Raw genomic sequence first — 22,395 nt, forward strand, 5'->3', positions numbered from 1 at the left:
CACCCTTTGCCACTTAGTTCCTTTCTGGCATTTGCACAACTATGAGTTCACAGCAAGATCTTTTCTCACAGTGTAACAGGAGCTGTCTGCCACCCAGCATCTACAGGAAAATCTTCTGGGAGGGAGAGAAAAAATAAAAATTTTCAGACCAGGACTTCAGAACAGTGCAAAATCCAACAGCCCCAGTATAACTGGAACCCTCCTTGAAGAGGAAAGAACACTCATAAGGCCTCCCAAACCTTCATCATCTCCCAAGCCACTTTCTGGATGCCTCCTTCCAGGGATTGGTCGGGCATGATAACTATTCAGCGGATATATCGGGGGCTGATATGCACTTTCCCTGATATATCGGAATTGGCCCCTGAGGTTACTGATATTGCCAATATTTCGGAAAAGTGCTTGTACCGGAGTGATGCCTGCAGCTAGAGGCATCTCCCCGGTACCGGCGTCCATAGCTGACGGTCGGCTGTCTCGTAATGACAACCGATGCGACTTAGAAGCCGCTCAGCTGTCATTACAAGGAGCGGGAGGGGACGTCCCCGCCTCCCGCCGCGGCTCGCCGGGGTCTCCAATCCCACTGGGAGATCCGGGCAACCATCCTGCACGGCTGCTGAAGAAAAGACCCGATCAAAGCCGCCTTCGGCATTTTGAATGCTTTTAAGAGCAGAGGAGGAGTTTGGGGTCTTTAGACCCCCAGATCCCTCCACAAGAGTATCTGTCAAAAAACAAAAACAAAAATTATTTTTTTAATGTATGAAAATATCGGCCGATACAGATATCCGATGACCAAAATATCGGTATCGGCAATAAAAAACAATATTGGTCGGTCACTAATTCATACTGATCATTGGAATGTCCCTGCCCTATATTCTGGAAACTTCTTCTACAAGCACGTGGGAGGAATCAAACACCCAACCTAGGAAACCCTGAACAGACAACAAATCAACAGATCACTGCTCCACTCATTACAGAAACGCCAAAAACTAAATTTAGCCTACCAGCCTTACTAGAGGAGGGTGCTACAAATCTTTTTTTTTCTTTTTTTACTCCTGTAGTGTCATCTTAAACTGTAACTATGGCCAGGCTATGGATTACATATACGTGGTACACACCTTTGTAGCTGCAGACACTGTGAAGCAATTCATCCACAAAATTCACAGCAGAAGCACTAAAGTCAAGGCCAAAACCAGCTCAGGTCTCCCTGCTCCCCTCCTTGCAGTGACTAGGCAGCTTTTTCTAATCTCTAATTTAACATGTAAAAATGGTGCAAGAGCTTTTGAATGAGATTCATAAGAGTGTGCACGTGGTGTGTCTGGGCACACCTCAATCACCCTGTGCTCATGGCGGCAGGGCTTTTTTCTGGTGGAACTCATGGAACTCCCTTTCCAGGAACTTTGCAGATGGACACTGGCAGCGCTGTGAGTGGGACTATTTTTTAATTGGACTGTGTCACTGCCAGGACTGCTGTTGCAGGCCATGAAGTAAGCAGGCAGGCAGCTGCACTTTCCGTCAATTTGTCTGTAGTTCCTGCTAGCGGCTGCAGCAGCCTGACAGCCCCTGGCAGAGTGGTATTTAGCTGCCCTCCGCCTTTCCAGGTAACTGAGCCTTCATCAGACAGCCTGTTTTACCTCACCCAAGGCTGTATTGTGGAGTGAAAGTGCAGATTGTTGATTGCCCTAAAATAAACATAAGCTAAATCTATATTCCAATGTTATAAACGACAGTGTCTAAGAAAAAACAAAAAACATAACATGTCCATGATATGAAATATGAAACAGCTTTAAACAGTTATATCACGTGGACATGTTAACCACGTGCCGACCGCCCCACGCAAATTTACTGCGGCAGATCTACGTGATCATGTGCACGTGATTAGACAGGTTTTTAGCAGGTTCATGTGCATGTACGTGCTCCTACCTGCCCGTGCCGTCCTGCTGCAGCAAATGTGCTGTGGCTGGGCGGCAACGGTCATTTAAGACATTTTTTATTACATTTTAAAATGTTATTTTTTTTACATTTATTTATAAGTGTGTGTGTGTCTATGTGTACTGTATAAATACATTATGTTGTCAAAAGTATATGAGCAAGGTTCATAAAACATGGATGAGCGAGTTTGATGTGGAGGAACTTGACTGGCTGCACAGTGTCCTGACCTCAACCCCATAGAACACATTTCAGATGAATTAGTGCGCAGAATGCAAGTCAGGCCTTATCCCCAACATCACTGCCTAACCTCACAAATACGCTTCTGGACGAATGGGAAACATTCCCATAGACACACTCCTAAACCTTGTGGACAGCCTTCCCAGAAGAGTTGAAGCTGTTATAGTTGCAAAGAGTGGGTCAACTCAATATTGATTCCTAAGGACTAAGACTGGGATGCCTTGAAATTTCATGTGCGTATAAAGACAGGTGTCCTAATACTTTTGACAATATAGTGTATGTAGCACCTTCTTGTGTGCTTAGACTCATGGAAAAGTTTGTGAGTCTAAAATTGGGTCAGGGGATAATGCAGGTCAGGCTGGGTGACTCACAGATGCAGGCCTCTGGTACCTCCCCCTGAATCTGAAAGTTTGGAGAAACTTCTAGAAGTTAGTGGGTGGAGGCCAGGAGGGTTGATCTCCATTCTTGAGGGAACTTGGCTTATCCCCAGGCAGAGGGCCTGGCAGTGTGGCTGAGCCAGCCCCTAAATTTGAAGGAGCCAGCATAGGAGTCAGGTGAAAGATGGAATTCTGAGGAGGCTGTGGGTGGCCTAGGAAGGGCCTCCTAGGTCTGAGGGGGGGGGGGGGGGCACGTTGTCTCCAGGCTGGGCTCAGGCCAGCTTAGGAAGATCTATTCAGCATCATTGTTTGAACAGGATTCTTACCTGAGAGCAATGGAAGCAAGGTGGACAGGGTGAATACATCAGCACATACAGGGACTTACAAGTGGAGAGACTGCCTTATAAAGGACAGTGTTGTGCTTAACCATTTTAAGACCGCTCACTGTGTTGCTACTGCGGCACTGCGGCTCCCCTAGGTCCAGCGACGTAGACCTACGTCGCTGGAATCCTAGTGTTTAGACACAGCGGATCTTATCTGTGACAGACAAGGAGAGATCACAGGATTTGGCATAGCTGAACCTGCGATCTCTGTCTGTGACACAGAACCCCCCACCCCCCACACACGTCAGTAAGCATGAGGCATACATTTAACCCCTTGATCACCAACAGTGTTAACCCCTTCCCTGCCAGTGTCATTAGTACAGTAACAGTGCATATATAGTACTGATTACTGTAGTAATGTCACTGGTCCCTCCAAAAGTGTCAAAAATTTCAGTTAGGGGGCTGATCTGTCCACTGCAATGTCACAGTAAAAAAAAAATAAGAATAAAAATGACAAATCTTTCCCGTAGTTAGTAAACGCGATAACTTTTGTGCAAACCAATCAAAATACGCTTATTGTGATTTTTTTTACCAAAAATATGTAGCAGAAAACAAATTGGCCTAAAATGTAAAAAAAAAATAGATTTTTAAATTTTTTTGGGAATGTTATATATCAGAATGTGAAAAATATTGTTTTTTTTTTTTCAAAACTGTCGCTCTTTTTTTCAAAAATTAAAAATGGCACAGGTGATCAAATACCACCAAAAGAAAGCTCTATTTGTGGGGAAAAAAAGGGCGTAAATTTCATCTGGGTACAGCGTCGCACGACCGCGCAATTGTCCGTTAAAATAATGCAGTGCCGAATTGCAAAATATGGCCTGGTCAGGAAGGGGGTAAAATCTTCCGGTCTTAAAGTGAATAAAAATACGCTCATTGAGAATTTTTTTTGTCAAAGACATGTAGCTAAATACATTTTGGCCTAAATATAGGACAAAAATTTTATATATTGGATATTCAAAGTCAAAAGTAGAAAATGTCAATTTTTCGCAAACTTTTCGCTCTTTTTTTATTAATATCGCAAAAAAAAAGCACAGAAGTGATCAAATACCATCAAAAGAAAGCTCTGTTTGTGGGAAAAAAGGAAGTAAATGTTGTTTGGATACAGCATTGCATGACCGCGCAATTGTCAGTTAAAGTCGCGCAGTGCCAAATTGAAAAAAGTGGCCTGGTCATTGAGCATCAAAATCTTCCGGGGCTAAAGTGGTTAAAGCAGAGTTCCACCCCCGTTTGGCACCTTTCGGGGGGGGGGGGGGGGGAGCGGATACTTGTTAAAGACAGGTACCTGCTCCCACTTCCGTGTAAGGGCGCTGTGGTAACCTGCATCATTTGTGGCCCCTCCTCCTTCCCCCTGCTGCCTTCTGGAAGAAACACGCAGGACCATTCAGAAAGAGCAGCGCGACTTGTGCATGCGCAGTAGGAAACAGGCTGTGAACCTACAAGGCTTTAATTCCTGTTTCCCTTAGTAAGGATGCCGGCACCTACACCCGGAGCCAATGGACGGGCCGGCTTTGGGTGCCAACATAGTGGGCTCCCTGGACAGGTAAGTTTCCTTATATTAAAAGACAGAAGATAAGGGCCCACAGGACTTTTAGGAGAAACACCAAACATTAAAAATTTATAAATTTATTACATGAAGAAATATACATATAAAATTGAATCATGAAAAATCTTTACAATATAAATTCATCAATAGAAACAAAGCAAAAAATGTAATATAAATTCATATAAAATATGACTTCATCTATTTCCAACATTCTGTGCTATATCAATATCAATATACTGTGCTGTATCCATCTCAATGCGTTTCATGAAATCTGTAGTTCGCTGCATCAGAAGAAACACAGATATGAGTCTAAGATCAGAAAAAAACAAACATAAAACAAAGACAAAAAAAATAGGGGGGAGGTGGGAAGGGAGCCACCCATTTGAATCAACAACTTACAGTTAATCAGGGTCCTCTCATATAACCAATAAATGTTCCACTAAGTCCAGTCAACTGTTCTAATGGTTAATGTAATTAACATGGAAAAGAAAGAACCCTTCCTCCTCTTGGGGGTGCAACTCTTTCCCCTGAGGGAGTTCCCCTAGGTAGTATATCTTATGACGTATGAGTGTGGCGCCTACTATGTGGGGAAAACGTACAGAGAATTCTGGAGAAGAAGCAGAGTTCCCACGCAGAAGTGGGAGCTCAATAAGACCAATAAGAGAACAGAGAACAACATTGGGGGTCCAAAAGCTTCTTCGCGTTGTACTCCAAAACAACAGGACTTTAAAGGGTGTGGAGTTGTCATATACGGATGAGCACTCATATATATAAAAATAAAAATGTAAAAATTTCCACGCTTGTGGACAAGAACTAGGCTGCAGCCGACCTCAAAATATAGTCCAGATGGCTATATCACGAATTGTGTAATAAGGTGAGGTGAATTGGCGCTGCCTAACTAGAGAGGAGTGGTATTTAAATAAGTATGGAAGGGGGTAAAATTAATGTGCAATGAATAAAGTGCTTTCGTCACAGCTGATGACGCCAGCTGTGATGAAACGCGTCGTGCGTGGTTACATTATTTTCGCCCCACTGGAACGCAGATCCGGTCGCTGGTTTGTATAGCGTCCCGGAAGAAGCCGCCAACGAGGGATTCGCGGCCCCTACTGCCTAGAACACTTGTTTGCCATTTGTTTTATGAATAACCAGAGTTTATCCAGTCTGTTGAATACACACTGCCCTGCTGAAAGGAATGAAAGGACCTTCACCCACGAGTCCAACACACAGGAATCGGTGGATAGAGGTTACTATCCTAAGGCTTATTACCCCTGCAGAGGTGCATATCTCTGGTGAGTGCGGGATACATTGGAGGGGTGCATGGTTTTTTACCCTGTATCTAACACCCGGATCACTCGGAATATCACCTATCAATATTATTGTAGCACTATTTTTTATTTTTTACACATTATGGACTGTTTCTTGGACTTTTAATGGTTTAATATATATTTCAAGTCTGGTGGTTTCACCTGACATTTGTCACTGGCACATTGAATATTTATTTTTATTCTTATTTATTGCACATATCACTTTGTGTTCACAATCACTGGTTTCTTAGTTCTGAACACTTTGTACGATTTTTATATTTTCGAATATTTTATATATACAGTTTTACCCACAGTGTTTATTGTACTTTTTAGGACATGTTTGCACACTAGCACTTTATTCATTGCACATTAATTTTAACCCCTTCCATACTTATTTAAATACCACTCCCCTCTAGTTAGGCAGCGCCAATTTACCTCACCTTATTACACAACTCATATATATAAAAATACAATTTTATTGAAAATACAATATATTAAAAATTATTATACAGGGTTTATATAGGGCCAACAGTTTGCTCAGCGCTTAACAAAATGAAGGCAAACATTACAGTTACAATACAATTTGGAACAAAAGGAATCAGAGGGCCTTGCTCGTTAGAGCTTACAATCTAAAAGAAAACATTTTACATCCAGATTATAAGTAAAAATAAGAACATTAGTGTCAGTACAAACTATGTTGGCTGTGGATAGAAACATGTGCCATTTCAAAACAAGAGGGGCCTTTGGACCCCCGATGTTGTTCTCTGTTCACTTTTGGTCTCTTTTAATATATTGGATGTGGTTAGTTGTCTCTAGAACTGATATACCATCAATAAGTAGGAGCTCAATAAATAGTGGAAATTCACTCTAAAACTAAAATCTCTAAATCTATTTCCATCTGCAATAGAAGATTAACCTATCTACCCTGGAAAACAAAAATCGCTATGCATACCTTTTCTGAAGCCCATCCAGACCGGTCTCCAGTGGCAGAAGTTCTGTGAAAGAGACAGCTGACAACGGCTTGGAAATGGCTGGAAAGTGATGTCACCCATCAACTTACAATGGAGCTTTTGTTGTCCGCTGCCTCTTCTGCACATTTCCACACAGAGAAGCCGCTGCTGACAGCTCAGCGTGGGACCGGACCAGAGTGGCTTTAGAAAAGGTATGCATAGCAATTTCTTCTTCACAGGGCTCAATAGTTTAGTCTTAGATTGTGGCTGCAAGTAGAATTATGATGATTTTAGTTTTAGCCTGAACTTCTACCTTAAAGCGGAAGTAAACCCATTGATTTAATGGGTTCAGAAAACAGTTACATTCCTAGCATGCCATGTTTGCTAACTGTCACATTTGCTTGTGTTCTCACCCAAACTGTCAAACCATCCAAAAGCTGTTGTCATAACTGATCACATGTGCAGCATCATGGCAGTTGAAGATTAAACAAAGGCCAAGATGGTAGCTTCCTTATCTGAAAACGATAGGAGGGTTTACTTCCACTTTAAAGGAGATGTACAGCCAAAGTTCATTCTGCACTCCTTTAACTCGTTTTCAGCTGAAGCCTGCTGACATCATAGAGGCGGTCACGGCTGGGGAAAGATTACGACCATATGGTCAGGATCACCCCAGAAGCCTGGAGAGCTGCTGAGGGCTATACACACAGGCCCATTGCCTCACTGCATCCTACTATTCTCCACCCGGTATAATCTTGGCTACTAGCTCGCAATGGATGGAGGGGCAGTAGTTGGTTAAATGTTACTCTTTTTTTTTCACATGGTCTGTAGCCCAGTTGTTTAAGTTCACTAGGTAAATCACCTGCAGTGCTTTTACAGGGCTTCATGAAGCCCATTGTACTATCTATATGATTCCTTCATGTTATACTGTATTATCTCCTGCATTGAATATTGGCTGTGTCCCAGACTGTGGGATTTCCGAATGTAACCTTGCAAAATATTTAATAAAAATTAACATTTAACAAAAAGACAATCTGCTGTGTTCATTCTTGGAAACCGTTGAATGTAAGAGCCACCATTTTGGCCTCTCTTGGGCTTGTCTTGTATTGTATTCTTTGTAAATTGAATAAACAATTTGAACAAGGAAAGTATAATTAAACATTAAACTTTTTTTTTTTTTTTTTAGTTTTGAATTGAGTGGAGATGGATTAAAACACTCATGGCTTTTATTGCTGTCCGTGTCCCCGACTCACTCTCTATATTTGTCCTGTTTACCATTATCATTGAAAATTAAAATAAAATAAAATCCCAAATTTTGGTTTGTTCCCAGAAAAGTAAAAGAGGGGAAATTTTACAATATTGACACTAGTTCTGGTAACCTGGGGGTAAAAGGATTCCCTACATTTGCAGGGATTTCCTCCCTCTTCCTGTTTCGGCCATGTAAAAGGAACTGTAGGTAAATCTCCCCAATGGGAAAAACATAGCTAAAAAAAAAAAAATAGCAAGAGGTATAACTCTATCCAGAATGAAAAAAATTCTATAAAACTAACAGGAATACTGTTGCAAACGCTAAAAATAAAATCAAATTGTAGGCTTCGTTGACAGCTTTAAAAATGTTACTGATGTACAGTATTACATGTGTTTTCTAGGAGAAAAGTTGCTGCGTAAGGATCAGTAAGGTACTTGCGTATAGATAAGTTTAAACATGTAAAGACACGTATGATACATGGTTACGCACCTGTGTGAATGGCTCCATTAAAACAATGTAGTTGCATTCCGATTTGTAAAAACAGTTGTGTGAATAAGGCCTTAAGCCCCGTACACACGATCAGATTATCGAACGATCTGTCGTCCGTTTTTTGTGGCATGCTAGTCTGATGTGGAAAGTGAAGAGGTTATTTTCATACGAATTTTCCCGTAGGACAGAATTCTACTTCAGAAGTGATGTCATGTGTTGGATTGTTTTGTATGTGTTTTTTCGTCTCTGAGCATGCCTAGTCTTGCTCTTAAGATTTTTTTCCGTCAAAATCTGTACTGATGAGACGAAAATTTGACGTTGTTCTGATGGACAACAAAAATTATATAGCCTGCACATCAGGATTTTGTCAGGCAAAAAGTCAGAGTCGGCTGTCCAAAGCACCATACTAACAATTCGAAAATCGGCAGATCAGTCGTCGGACAAAATTTCCCTTCAGGTTTTCTTATCGTGTGTACTGGCCTTTAAAGGGAGCTCACCCCAACATAAAATCATTGCCATGTAAAATCCCTCCTAAAACACACCTTTGAGAAAAATTTGAAATACTGTAATATATGCTTACCTTACATTCAGCTTCCCATAAAAGAGGGTGACATCACAATCCTTCCTCTGAGAACACGGGGAAGCTGAGTATCCCAAATCTTAGAAGAAGACATTCCAGCACAATGCAGAAGTATCTTCTTGTGAGGTTTGTGACCCTCAGTATTTTCAGGATCTCCTTGGATGGGGATGCATAGGCTGTACAAACACAGCCACAGGTCCCAATTTGACAGGTGTCCAGAAGGGAGTGAATGGTCACACACACACCAGCACCTGCATACCTGTTTAATGAGGATGTGCATTGAGAAGGTAGCTGATATGGAAGACCTTATATTTCAAGCTAGAGATTCACCGGATAAATTCTATAAAATTTGGGCCCCTTGGTTCGACTTTACGAACTCCCCAACATATCGTTCACTGATTAGGCAACAGCTATGATCTCTCTCATTGAAACCCCCATCTCAGGTCATACTGTGTTGAGTTCCTTTTCATCTGGTTCAAGTTTAGGCTTATTCCTCCCCCCACCCCCTTTTTTTTTCTCCCCCCCTTATCCTACCCCCCCTCAACTGCCTCATATGAATACTAATACCTGCCACATCGGTCATGTAAAAGGTACTTAACGCCACCCCCAGCCATACTTCCATTCTTTATAATGCTCGCTTTACTGATAGGTGAACACTATCTGGCCTCCGACACAGCAAGTTCCCTTGAGGGGGTGTCAGGGCCCAGACCGGTTCGCCAATGCACTTGGCTTATCTTTTTACCTCGGATCTTATTTGATGCTGGGTGGTTTTCCTATATTTGATTCATTGCTTATCGTTCAAATGGTATTCCCACTGTCTGTTACCACTGTACCATACTGGCTACCTTATGTACTTTCAACGGCCATGTATTACCTGATGTGACTTTGGATTGTTCCTCTTTGGCTATATTCACACTGTTATTGTTTTTGTTTTATTTGAAATATTCAATAAAATGTTTTTACAAAAAAATTAGGATCCTGGGACCAATCCTGTTTAATTTATTCATAAATGATCTAGAGGAGGGGATATCTAGTACAATCTCAGTATTTGCAGATGATACTAAACTAAGCATGCCAATATCTTCTATGCAGGATGTGGAAACCTTACAAGAGGACCTGAGCAAAATAATGGGGTGGGCAACTACGTGGCTGATGAGGTTTAATGTTGAAAAATGTAAAGTAATGCACTTGGGGGCCAGAAACCAGAAAGCAAGCTACTCACTAGGGGGGGAACCTCTGGGTGAGTCTAGGATGGAAAAGGACCTGGGGGTACTGGTAGACAACAGCCTTGGCAGTGGCATGCAATGCCAAGCCGCCGCAAGAAAAGCCAACAGAATACTGGGATGTATAAAAAAGGGGATTCACTCATGAAATAAAGAGATTATTCTCCCGCTCTACAAGACTCTGGCCCTGCCACATCTGGAGTATGCTGTCCAGTTCTGGGCACCGGTCCTCAGGAAGGATGTGCTGGAACTGGAAAGAATCCAGAGAAGGGCAACAAAAATAATTAGGGGAATGGAGGACATCAGCTATGAGGAAAGACTACAAGCACTGAACCTATTCTCTCTGGAGAAGAGACGATTGAGGGGGGATATGATATCAATGTACAAATACTGTACTGGCGACCCTAGCATAAGGAACAAACTATTCAGAGAAAGGAGATTCAATAAGACACGTGGCCACTCACTAAAACTAGAGGAAAAGCGGTTTAACCTTAAAGTGCGTAAGGGGTTCTTCACTGTAAGAGCGGTAAGGATGTGGAATTCTCTTCCACAAGCAGTCATATCAGCAGGGAGCATTGATAGTTTCAAAAAACTATTAGATGGGCACCTTAAAGACAACAACATACAGGGGTATACAATGTACGGTTAACAGCAAACACACACAAACATCATAGGTTGAACTGGACGGACGGATGTCTTTTTTCAACCTCACTAACTATGTAACTATGTAACTATGTAAGGATGTGCAGCTGGTTCCATACACCTGCTGTGTCTCCATAGAGTAACATAGGCTGCCAGCACACAGCTTCAGGTGCCTCCAGCCACATAAACAAATCAGTCATTCACATTGTATGGGCCACGGCACCCATGTAAATGAAGCCTATATAAGGCCAAGTATTTGTCACCTTTCCCACAGGAGGTGCATGAAAATCAAACCTATATAGTAATTTTATTTTATTATTTGCTGAATTGAAAATTTGTACAAGCTACAGAATATTTTTTATTTGCAGATCCAACAATGATCAAAGCAATCCTTTGTAATGCACAACATTTAAAAGACTGCTGATTTGTACATGAGTCCTTGCCCAAGGAGTCAGCATAGTTAGGCACACTTCGAAATTCTTATTAAAATATTTTTGAGAACATTTTAAACTAGAAAGCATATTGACAAGTATGTTCTCTGAATATCTTAAAAAATGACTGTGCCCACAGAGGCATACATATTCATGATAGCATTTGTAGCTATATAAAACATTTACAGCATTTTCTTCTGAGCTAGTAATAGAAGAAAGTGCAGACTTATCAAGTTGTATAAGCAAGAAAAAAAGGAAAGTAAAGTCTGTATAGAATAAACCATCAAACATGTAATTGAAAAGCTTAACTCCCTAAAAGTAAGAAGTCCTACCCAGCATGCAGTGCAAGGAGTGATGGACTTTGTTGCAGATGTCTCCAAAGTTATGTTCCTCTGACTCACCCAAAAAGGAACCTCTTGAGTAGTAAGTATGGGAGTAATAGAATCTGGAAGCATTGATGGGTTGGGATCACAGAATACTTACGTGAGAGTCTCTTACAGCACCAATCCTCCGCCCCCCTAGTAAACAGCGCTCTCCTTTATTCTGGTGCTAAACTGCCACGTGATGTCCTCATGTCGAATTCATGGCTCTGCTTTGGTCTTGATGACATCAGAGGATCTTAGACAACCATGGCACAGGAGAAGACACTGCAGGGACCAGTCTAGCAGTGTGGAGGAGCATGTTAAAGGAGAATCAGGAAAGTAAAACTGCTTTACCCAGTCTTATTGGCAGAAACAATTAGTTAACCCCTGCAGTGTGGGTGCAGCCCCAGGGGTGCATTTCAGCTCTAACACTGTAGAAAAAGTTTGAGGTGGGTGCCATAATGGCCGCAATCAGTTACTGGGTTCTATGTTATATATGTGATGATAAATAAGAGTCCTAAGAAGGGCCGAGACATGAATTAAGAAGTCATATGCTATATGTAAGAGCACCCCACAAGGAGTGATGAACTTTGGTGCTGATGACTCTCAGATTGAGAACCCCTGACTCACCCAAAAAGGAACATCTTGAGTATGGGAACATGGGAATAAGAATCTGGGAGCATTGGTGTGCTTGGATCACAGATCACTGATGTCTTTTACAGCACTGGGTTGCTGGGAACACATAACATAGACCTACGTCGCTGGACTCCTCCCCTTGTGGACGGCGCGCTCACCGCCGGAGGCTCGCTCCCGCTGTATTCAGTTACAGCGGGAGTCGGGCCAGGGGAGGAGCGGCGGCGATCGCCGCTGCTCTTCCCCGATCGTCTGGGAATCGAGTCTGGAGATCCGCCCGCTTGTGTAAACAAAGCGGGCGGATCGCCTAAGTGACAGACATGGTCAGATTGCAGGGTTCAGCAGAGCTGAACCTGCGATCTGTCCCTGTGTCACTCAGTCACCTCCCCCCACACACGTTATTAAGCACCAGGCAGACATTAACCCCTCCCTCTCCAATAAAATTAACCCCTTCCCTGCCAGTGTCATTTTTACAGTAACAGTGCATATGTATAGCACTGATTACTGTAGTAATGTCACTGGTACCCCCAAAAGTGTCAAAAATGTCAGTCAAGGGTCCGATCTGTCCGCTGCAATGTCCCAGTCCTGCAAAAAAAAAAAACGCAGATCGCCGCCATTACTCGTTAAAAAAAAACCCACCAAAAATGACAGAAATCTTTCCCTTAGTTAGTAAACGCAATAACTTTTGCGCAAACCAATCAAAATATGCTTATTGTGATTCTTTTTACCAAAAATAAATAGCAGAAAACAAATTGGCCAAAAATGTAAAAAAATTTAGATTTTTACATCTTTTTGGGGGAATTTCATATAAAAAAATGTGAGAAATATTGTTATTTTTTCAAAATTTACGCTCTTTTTTTGTTTATAGCGCAAAAAGTAAAAATCGTACAGGTGATCAAATACCACCAAAAGAAAGCTCTGTTTGTGGGAAAAAAAGGACGTAAATTTCGTTGGGTATTAGTGTCGCACGACCGCGCAATTGTCATTTAAAGTCACACAGTGGCCTGGACGTAAGACAGCAAAATCCTCCGGTGATAAAGTGGTTAATGGAAGAGTCTTTCGTAGCACCAGATTGCTGGCAACACAGGACACTGGCATGAAAGTCTATGAAATTACAGAGTGTAGTAATGTTGAGAGCTTATTGGGAGTACACAGGTGCAGAATTACTAGACGTTCTGTTGGAGTACATAGGGCACACTGGTTCAGGAGCGCTGAAAGTTCTCTTGAAGTACACAGGGCACACAGGTGCAGGAATACTGAAAGAACACTTGGGGGCACACAGGGCACAGAGGTACAGGAACGCTGGAAGCTCTCTTGGGGTGAATAGGACTCACAGGTACAGGAACATTGGAAGCTCTCTTGAAGTATATAGGGCATACGGGTGCAGGAATGCTGGAAGTTCTCTTGAAGTACACAGGGTACACAGGTACAGGAACGCTGGATGTTCTCTTGAAGTACACAGGGCAAACAAGTGTAGGAATACTGGAAACTTACTTAGGGGTACACAGGGCACACAGGTACAGGAACGCTGGAGGTTCTCTTGAAGTACACAGGAGACACAGGTGCAGGAACACTGGAAACTCACTTTGGGTACACAGGGCACACAGGTACAGGAATGCTGGAAGCTCTCTTGGAGAACACAGAGCACACAAGTGCAGGAATACTGAAAGTTTTCTTGATGTCCACAGGGCACACAGGTACAGGAACGCCAGGAAGCTGTCTCTTTGAATAAACAAGGTATACAGGTACAGAAACTGTAAAAGATATTTTGAAGTACACAGGGAACACTGGTGTACAAATACTGGGAGCCTAATGGGAGCACAAGGATTTACAGGATCAAGAGACAACCTCTCAAGACACAGGGGGCTCAGCAGCTAGCATACCAACATATTGTTCAAACACTGAGCAGCACATGCTCTGACTCTTTAAAACATTGCCTGGCAGGAGATTGGCTGCACATTGACAGTCCTGAACAAAAGATAAGGACCAGTAATGGAAAAAGGTGAGTGTTGCAGAGGTCTTTAACAGAATGGACTCTGTCATCTTTCAACTGCCAGTCTGCAGCAGCTGAAACACATGGCAGCTCATGGAGTGATCAAGAGAGATTGTTTTCTGTGAATGGCATTCCAATGCATATCCGCCAACAATATACAACACAATGCACATGTACGTTGTGCTGCCCTCCAAAAAAAGCAGGAAGACCTATTGTTTGTGTACTGAGCTGCCCTGCAGCCTATTCAGTACAGTGCCATAAGGTGTGATTGAGCCCAAAGGACCCTTATGTCCATTATAGTAGAGGCTCACAAGGTACTAAAAGCACAGGAAAATGAGTTACAATTGTAATCAATAAAGCTCTTCATATGAGTGCATTGTGTTAGAGGGCAGTGTGTTTTTCTAAATCCTGCTTGCAGCATCTTTTGTACATTTTTGCATAAATGTATGTTACTATATTCAATAGCAATGCACTGAAAACACAGGACAAACAATATGCATTATAAGTAAATGATTAAAATTAAAATGAAGGAAATTCAGGTTAAATGCATGCAAATGCATTTCATGTGGGTTATAGTTTTTTCCTCCGCTGCGGCACTTTTTTTTTTTTTTTTCACGGGCACGGATGACACTTGTGTCATCCGGTCCATATGTCCGCATATCATCCCATCCATTTGCGGAAAATATACGGACATAATGTATGTCTATGGGGATTGCCGATGTTAGCGGATGACACCGCTGACATCCAATCTGTTTCCTTACCGTTTTTTAAACAGAAAAATATAGGGTTCTGTTCCATTCCAAAAAACGGAACAGAGCTGAAAGGACGCAAATCGGATGTCAGCGGATGGTCATCCGCTGACATCCGCAATCCCATTGATATGCATAATGTCCGTATATCACCCGCAAACGGATGGGGTGATATACGGACATACGGAACGCCCGTGTGAAAGAGGCCTTCGTAAAACATATGTTCAGCTCAAACACTGACACACAGTGCTACCTTATCAAGCATTGAAAAGAGACAAGAGGATGAGGCCAGCAGTATCAAAAGCAACAGATACAAGCCTGCAGTAAATCTATGGTGGCATAGACCAAACTATTACATTTTTATCACTCTCCCTCCCTTATTGTGGTTTTCTGCCTCCTTTTAATATCCTTTGTGAACTACCAAACCTCTCCTTTTTCCCCTAAGGGTCCTTTGACACGGGCTTTCCGCCCGGTGTACTCTGTTTTGCTCAGCGGGGATCGATCCACCGATCCCAGCTGAGCAGGCGGATGACAGCTCCGTCTCTGCTCTCTGTGGAGAGACAGACCTGTCAGATCCCCGCCTTCCTCTATGGGAGATTGGATGATAGCAGACTGCCTGTCCGTTTTCATCCGATCTTATCCAATACGATCCTCCAGACGGATGGAAAGTAGGGTTTCCATCCATCTAGATTTCACGGACAGGATTGGATCAGATAGCAGTGGGTGTCAGCGGACATGTCACCGCTGACATCCGCTGCTCCATAGGGGAACATGGAGCATCCGATCAGGTCCACCTGAAAAACTGATAGGCGGACCTCATCGGAAAGCCTGTGTGAAAGGGCCTTTACATTCGTTTTTTTGGAACGAGGAATGCGTGTTAGTTTCAGTCATGTGCACTGTTCCATGCACAGTACAAATCCCTTAGTCCATAGTCCATCTTGGGAAGGAGGAAGAAAGGGTGGCTATATTCCTACATAAAAAGCTACCGTGGAGAACGTATGTAGCCACCCTCTAGCCATCAGACCACAGCAGCAAAAAAAAAAAAAAATCTATATATATATATTTATATATATAAATAAAGGAAAGAATAAGGCCTTAGCACGAATCAGCAAAAAAAGCAATAATTCATAAAAGTGAAACACAAATAAAAATTAAATAAATATAAAAAAAAGTCCATAAACATGCTTTATGATTCTACCACCATGCATTCAGGTCTTCTGTGTGCCAATAAATTATCTTCCAATCCTGCCACCATAAGTAACCAACCACTGTGAAAAGTGCGCACTCACCTTTAAGCCAGCATCATAACGCATGTTTATGGACAGGGCCGGCCTTTGGGGTGTGCGAGCTGTGCGGCCGCACAGGGCGCCATGGGCAACAAGGGCGCCGTGCGGCCATCACAGCTCGCAGAGGATCAGTCTGAGCTGTGTGAGAGATACACAGCTCGCCTCACTGCAACAATAGGTGATCGAGGCACGGCTGCACAGCGGGAGGTGAGCGGCGACTGCGGCCTGGACAGGGTTAACACAGGCCGCGGCCGCCGCTTACCTCCCGCTGTGCAGCCGTGCCTCGATTTCCTATTGCTGCAGTGAGGCGAGCTGTGTATCTCTCACACAGCTCAGCCTCCGATCCTTCCACGGAATCCACGCTGACTTCCTGCCCAGTGCCCACACATCCCCGGGAGTGTGGGCGGGCGGGAGGAGGAGAAGGGGCGGGGCGAGGAGGAGCTGACGATCTCTCCTCTGGCGTCAGTGCAGGGAGGGAGGAGAGATCGTCAGCTCCTCCTCGCCCCGCCCCTTCTCCTCCTCCCGCCCGCCCACACTCCCGGGGATGTGTGGGCGGGAAGTTTAAAGAAAAAAAAAAGCTGCAGACAAAGTAAAGTAAGTGACATCTCTCTCCTTCAAAAAATGTAAGGGGGGGGGTCTGTGATGTAAGGGGGGGCTCTATGTGTGGGGGGGGGGGCTCTGTGTGAGGGGGCTATGTGTGGGGGTCTGTGATGTAAGGGGGGGCTCTCTGATGTGGGGGGCTATGTGTGGGGGGGGGGCTCTGTGTGGGGGGGGCTTTTTGTGGGGGGTCTGTGATGTAAGGGGGGCTCTCTGATGTGGGGGGCTCCGTGGGGAGGGGGGGTCTGATGTAAGGGGGGCTTTTTGTGGGGGGGGTCTCTGATGTGAGGGGGCTTTGTGTGTGTGTGTGTAGGGGGTCTCTGATGTTAGGGGGGCTTTGTGTAGGGGTCTCTGATGTGCGGGGGGCTCCCTGATGTGGGGGGCTCCGTGGGGAGGGGGGGTCTGATGTAAGGGGGGCTTTGTGTCGGGGGTCTCTGATGTGAGGGGGCTTTGTGTCGGGGGTCTCTGATGTGACGGGGACTCTGTGTGGGAGGTCTCTGATGTGAGGGGGGCTTTGTGTGGGGGGTCTCTGATGTGAGGGGGGCTCTGTGTAGGGGGTCTCTGATGTGAGGGGGGCTCTGTGTGGGGGGTCTCTGATGTGAGGGGGGCTTTGTGTCGGGGGTCTCTGATGTGAGGGGGGCTCTGTGTGGGGGGTCTCTGATGTGAGGGGGGCTCTGTGCGGGGGGTCTCTGATGTGAGGGGGGCTTTGTTTCGGGGGTCTCTGATGTGAGGGGGGCTCTGTGTGGGGGGGCTCTGTGTGGGGGGTCTCTGATGTGAGGGGGGCTTTGTGTCGGGGGTCTCTGATGTGAGGGGGGCTCTGTGTGGGGGGTCTCTGATGTGAGGGGGGCTTTGTGTGGGGGGTCTCTGATGTAAGGGGGGCTTTGTGTCGGGGGTCTATGATGTGAGGGGGACTTTGTGTCGGGGGTCTATGATGTGAGGGGGGCTTTGTGATGGGGGTCTCTGATGTGAGGGGGGCTCTGTGTGTGGGGTCTCTGATTTAAGGGGGGCTTTGTGTGGGGGGTCTCTGATGTAAGGGGGGCTCTTATGTAAGGGGGGCTAAGTTATTAGTGATCATAAAAAAGAAAAGTCAAATAAAGTGCAAAAAAGGTGCAAGAAAATTCGCGCGGGGGGGGGGGGCGCCACGGGATTAGCTCGCACAGGGCGCCTGATCACCTAAGGCCGGCCCTGTTTATGGACCTAATTTTTTTTTTGGCCTCTTTCACACAGGCGTTCAGTTTTTTTTTCCTCCGCTGCGGCACTTTTTTTTTTTTTTTCACGAACACGGATGACACTTGTGTCATCCGGTCCGTATGTCCGCATATCATCCCATTTGTTTGCGGATGATATACGGACATAATGTATGTCTATGGGGATTGCGGATGTCAGCGGATGACACCACTGACATCCGATTTTGCTTCCTTTCCGTTTTTTAAACGGAAGAAAAATAGGGTTCTGTTCCGTTCCAAAAAACGGAACAGAACTGAAAGGACGCAAATCAGATGTCAGCGGATGGTCATCCGCTGACATCCGCAATCCCATTGACATGCATTATGTCCGTATATCACCCGCAAATGGATGGGGTGATATAAGGACATACGGAGCGCCCGTGTGAAAGAGGCCTTTCATTTATTTATTTAATTTTCATTTGTGTTTCACTTTTTATAAAATTATTGCTTTTTGTGCTGATTTGTGCTAGTGCCTTATCTTTCCCTTTATATTGCTAATAGAGTGTTTTATTTTTACTTTAATGGGGGCAGCATAACTGGTTTGAAGGCGCCTTTATTTATGCTAAAAAAAAAATATATATCGTTTAGAGCTTTGGAAGAGGCTGAGAGCAATAGAAGGTACATTTCAGAAGCAAGAATACATACTTAAAGCGGAGTTCCGGCCACAAAAAAAATGTTTCAATGAAAATACCCCCGGGACAGTCAGGGCTAGTACATTCCACAATGGATAGCCTCTGATCTGTCCCGGGTTGCACTTACCTTTTATAAGAAATACTCACTTTTAAAATTTCTTCTCCAGCGTTGCCATCTCAGGTGTGGGCAGCTGAAGCCAGCGCAATCCTCTTCTGCGTCCTCTTCCGTCCTCTTCTGTCCCACGATGCACTGCGCCGGCCCCGCCGTCACTTCCGGGGCTGCAGCGTCATGCCTGCACAGCTTCTGGGCATGCCAGAACTCCGCTTAAAATGTAACAATTTTTTTTTTAAACCAGAGTTGAGTGTCACTTTAAGGCTATGTTCAAACTAGCCTGCACTGTGAAATGCAGTCTATTCCCATGAGTCTGTCAGCAACAGCGTGGAGCTGTGCCATGTGCGTACCAGCGTATCACACGTCTTTTTTTGTTTTTCTTTAAATTTATTTGCGCTGTCACATTGGGGGAGATTTATTAAACTTGGTTCACACAGAATCTGGTACAGCCGCGCATAGTAACCAACCAGCTTCTAACTTCAGCTTATTCAAATAAGCATGACAAAAAGCCCTCATTTGAATACTGCCATTGCTGGCAGTAGGATGCGACTTGTCATGCGATTTCAAATGCAACATTCCCCACGCACACATTCAAGAAAACTGGCTGTTAAGTAATGCTGGTTGCTGTAATGACCATAGGCTGGGAACCGTGGATAATGATGTACCAACACCCACATGGCTGTCGGGTTAGGAGCTCCCACTGTGTCCCCATTGACATGAATGGGATTGGCTTCATAGGGTTGCACAGAACACCTGTACATTCCTATGCTGGTAAGCGTGGCTCTCTCTCTCATGGGTATATACTGTAGTACGCCCCTGTGAATGAGTCCTTATCAGTTACAGATGCTGCAGAACCTCCATTGATTCATGGCTCGTTGACACCATTTGCATATGTGACCTACGTTTTTCCACACTGGAGTGTGATGCAGTGGCGTAGCGTGGGGGGTGCAGGGGGGGCCGGCCGCACCGGGCGCAACATCTGGGGGGGCGCATCTGCAGTGTCACTCTGTCTGTCTGGCTCTGACATACACAGTTCACACACTGTCTGTGGCTGCCTCCATCTTTAGGAAATGTCCAGCGTGGCCACCCTATGGCTGAAAATGGTGGGTCAGGGCGGGGCTGGACTATGCCTCACCTGTCCATTGGTGTAGGGTGGGGTGGCGTTGCAAGCCAAGCCCCGCCTATGCCGCCTCTACTCACTGCTCAGTCAGTTTAGCAGTGAGTGTGTCAGCAGCCTGGCGCTGTCACAGAGTGGGTTTTTTTATCACCTGATTAGAGCCAGAGGCTCTAATAGGCTTCAAAAAAGGGTGGACCCGGGGCGCAGAGCAGTGCGCCCCGAGCCCACCCATTGTGTGACAATAGCGAATGAAAATTCGGCCGACAGACCGCAGATTTGCAAGACTGGGCATGCTCAGAAAAAAAAAAAACACACGGAAAGTTAACCATCACATGACATCACTTCTGCAGTCGGCTGTAGTCGGCAGACAAAATTCTTGTGCAGTCTTTTGCACTTTTCAACAGACACGACAGCCCGGGGACAAAAGACGGCCGATCGTTCGGCCGACGATCTGCACGTGTGTACGGGGCATTAGGCTGGCCATACATGTTAAACTTTTGTTGTACAATTTTCTGTTAGATTTACCACAAACCATATAATATGAGGTCAAAGCTAAACAACACTTTCACTTGTATCCAATTAGGCAGGCCTTTGTACTACATAGTTGAAGGTAAATTTCAAGAAAATTGTAAGAAAATTGTATCATGTATGGCCAGCCTTTGACTTGCTTCATGTCACTGCACAGTAGTGTGGTGCATTGTGCTGCTGTATGGTGACATGCATTAGCCATCTAGTGTGGTGCAGAGAAATGCAGACATGCTGCATGTTTCCACACTTCACTGCACATCACACTCCAGTGTGGAAAAACGCAGGTCACATATGCAAATGGTGTGAACGAGCCATGAATCAATGGAGGTTCTGCAGCATCTGTAACTGATAAGGGCTCATTCACAGGGGCGTACTACAGTATATACCCATGAGAGAGAGAGCCATGCTTACCAGCATAGGGATGTACAGGTGTTCTGTGCAACCCTATGCAGCCAATCCCATTCATGTCAATGGGGACGCAGTGGGTGCACAGAGACAGCCGTAGCTCCTTACTCGACAGCCGTGCGGTAGTGGGCACGTCCTGTCTGCATTCGGGGCTTTCCACCCACACGGCTGTCAAATTGGAAACAGAAGCTGTGTCTTTACAGGAACTGCCTGCACAGGGATGCAGGGAACACCTGTGAGCCCCTGCGTTAACAAACACTCGGGTGTACAATGTATTACACCTGTGTGAACAAGGCCTAATGCCCCGTACACACGTTCCGATAATCCTATGATAAAACTCGCTTTCGACCCGATCGCACGATAATCTGATCGTTAGTACACAGCTTTCGACAGCCGATCACGACAGTTCATCCAACAAAATCCGAAGGGACAAACAGGAAAACTTCTGTCGTACGACAGCCCCACGAAGGACAATCGTTTAATCAGTACACTATGCGTCCTCTAAAAATCGATTGACAAAGACCACGCATGATCAGAAACACTAAAATAGCACGGAAAAAGCCTGGCTGCCATTGTTTTTGTTTTGCACCATCTGATACGTAGATAAGCAACCAGGGAGCTTTTCCCGAATCGTACGACAAAAATCATACGGTTTGTACGCATTGTTGAATTCGATGTTAGTATCATGCAACAAAATGCGAATGATAAGTCGTCCGATTATCTGAACGTGTGTACGGGGCATTAAGCTGGATACACACTATACAACTTTTGTTGGTAGATTACCTTTATGCCTCGTACACACGTTCAGATAATCGTACGATAAAACTCACTTTCGACCCGATCGCACGATAATCTGATCGTTAGTACGCAGCTTTCGACAGCCGATCACAACAGTTCATCCAACAAAATCAGAAGGGACAAACAGGAAAACTTCTGTCGTACGATAGCCCCGCGAACGATAATCCTTTAATCAGTACACTATGCCTCCGCTAAAAATCGATCGACAAAGACCGCGCATGATCAAAAACACTAAAATAGCACGGAAAAAGCCTGGCTGCCATTGTTTTTGTTTTGCACCATCTGATACGTAGCTAAGCAACCAGGGAGCTTTTCCCGAATCGTACGTCAAAAATCGTACGGTTTGTACGCATTGTTGAATTCGATGCTAGTATCATGCAACAAAATGTGAATGATAAGTCGTCCGATTATCTGAACGTGTGTACGGGGCTTAAATCTATGTGTGACTGAAAAATTACCTCCTAAATTGATGTAACACCACACACATATTGAATGCGACTTTGAAATCCTGCAACTTCATCTGAAATTGCTCGATTTCAAAGCCGCATGTCAGTGTGACTTCAGGTGCGGCTTTGAAGACTTTTGCGCAGCTTCATGCACGGATGTCTATGCAAGTCGCACCAGAA

Source organism: Pelophylax lessonae (assembly GCF_965119305.1).
Source record: "Pelophylax lessonae genome assembly, chromosome: 6".
Classification (NCBI taxonomy): Eukaryota; Metazoa; Chordata; class Amphibia; order Anura; family Ranidae; genus Pelophylax; species Pelophylax lessonae.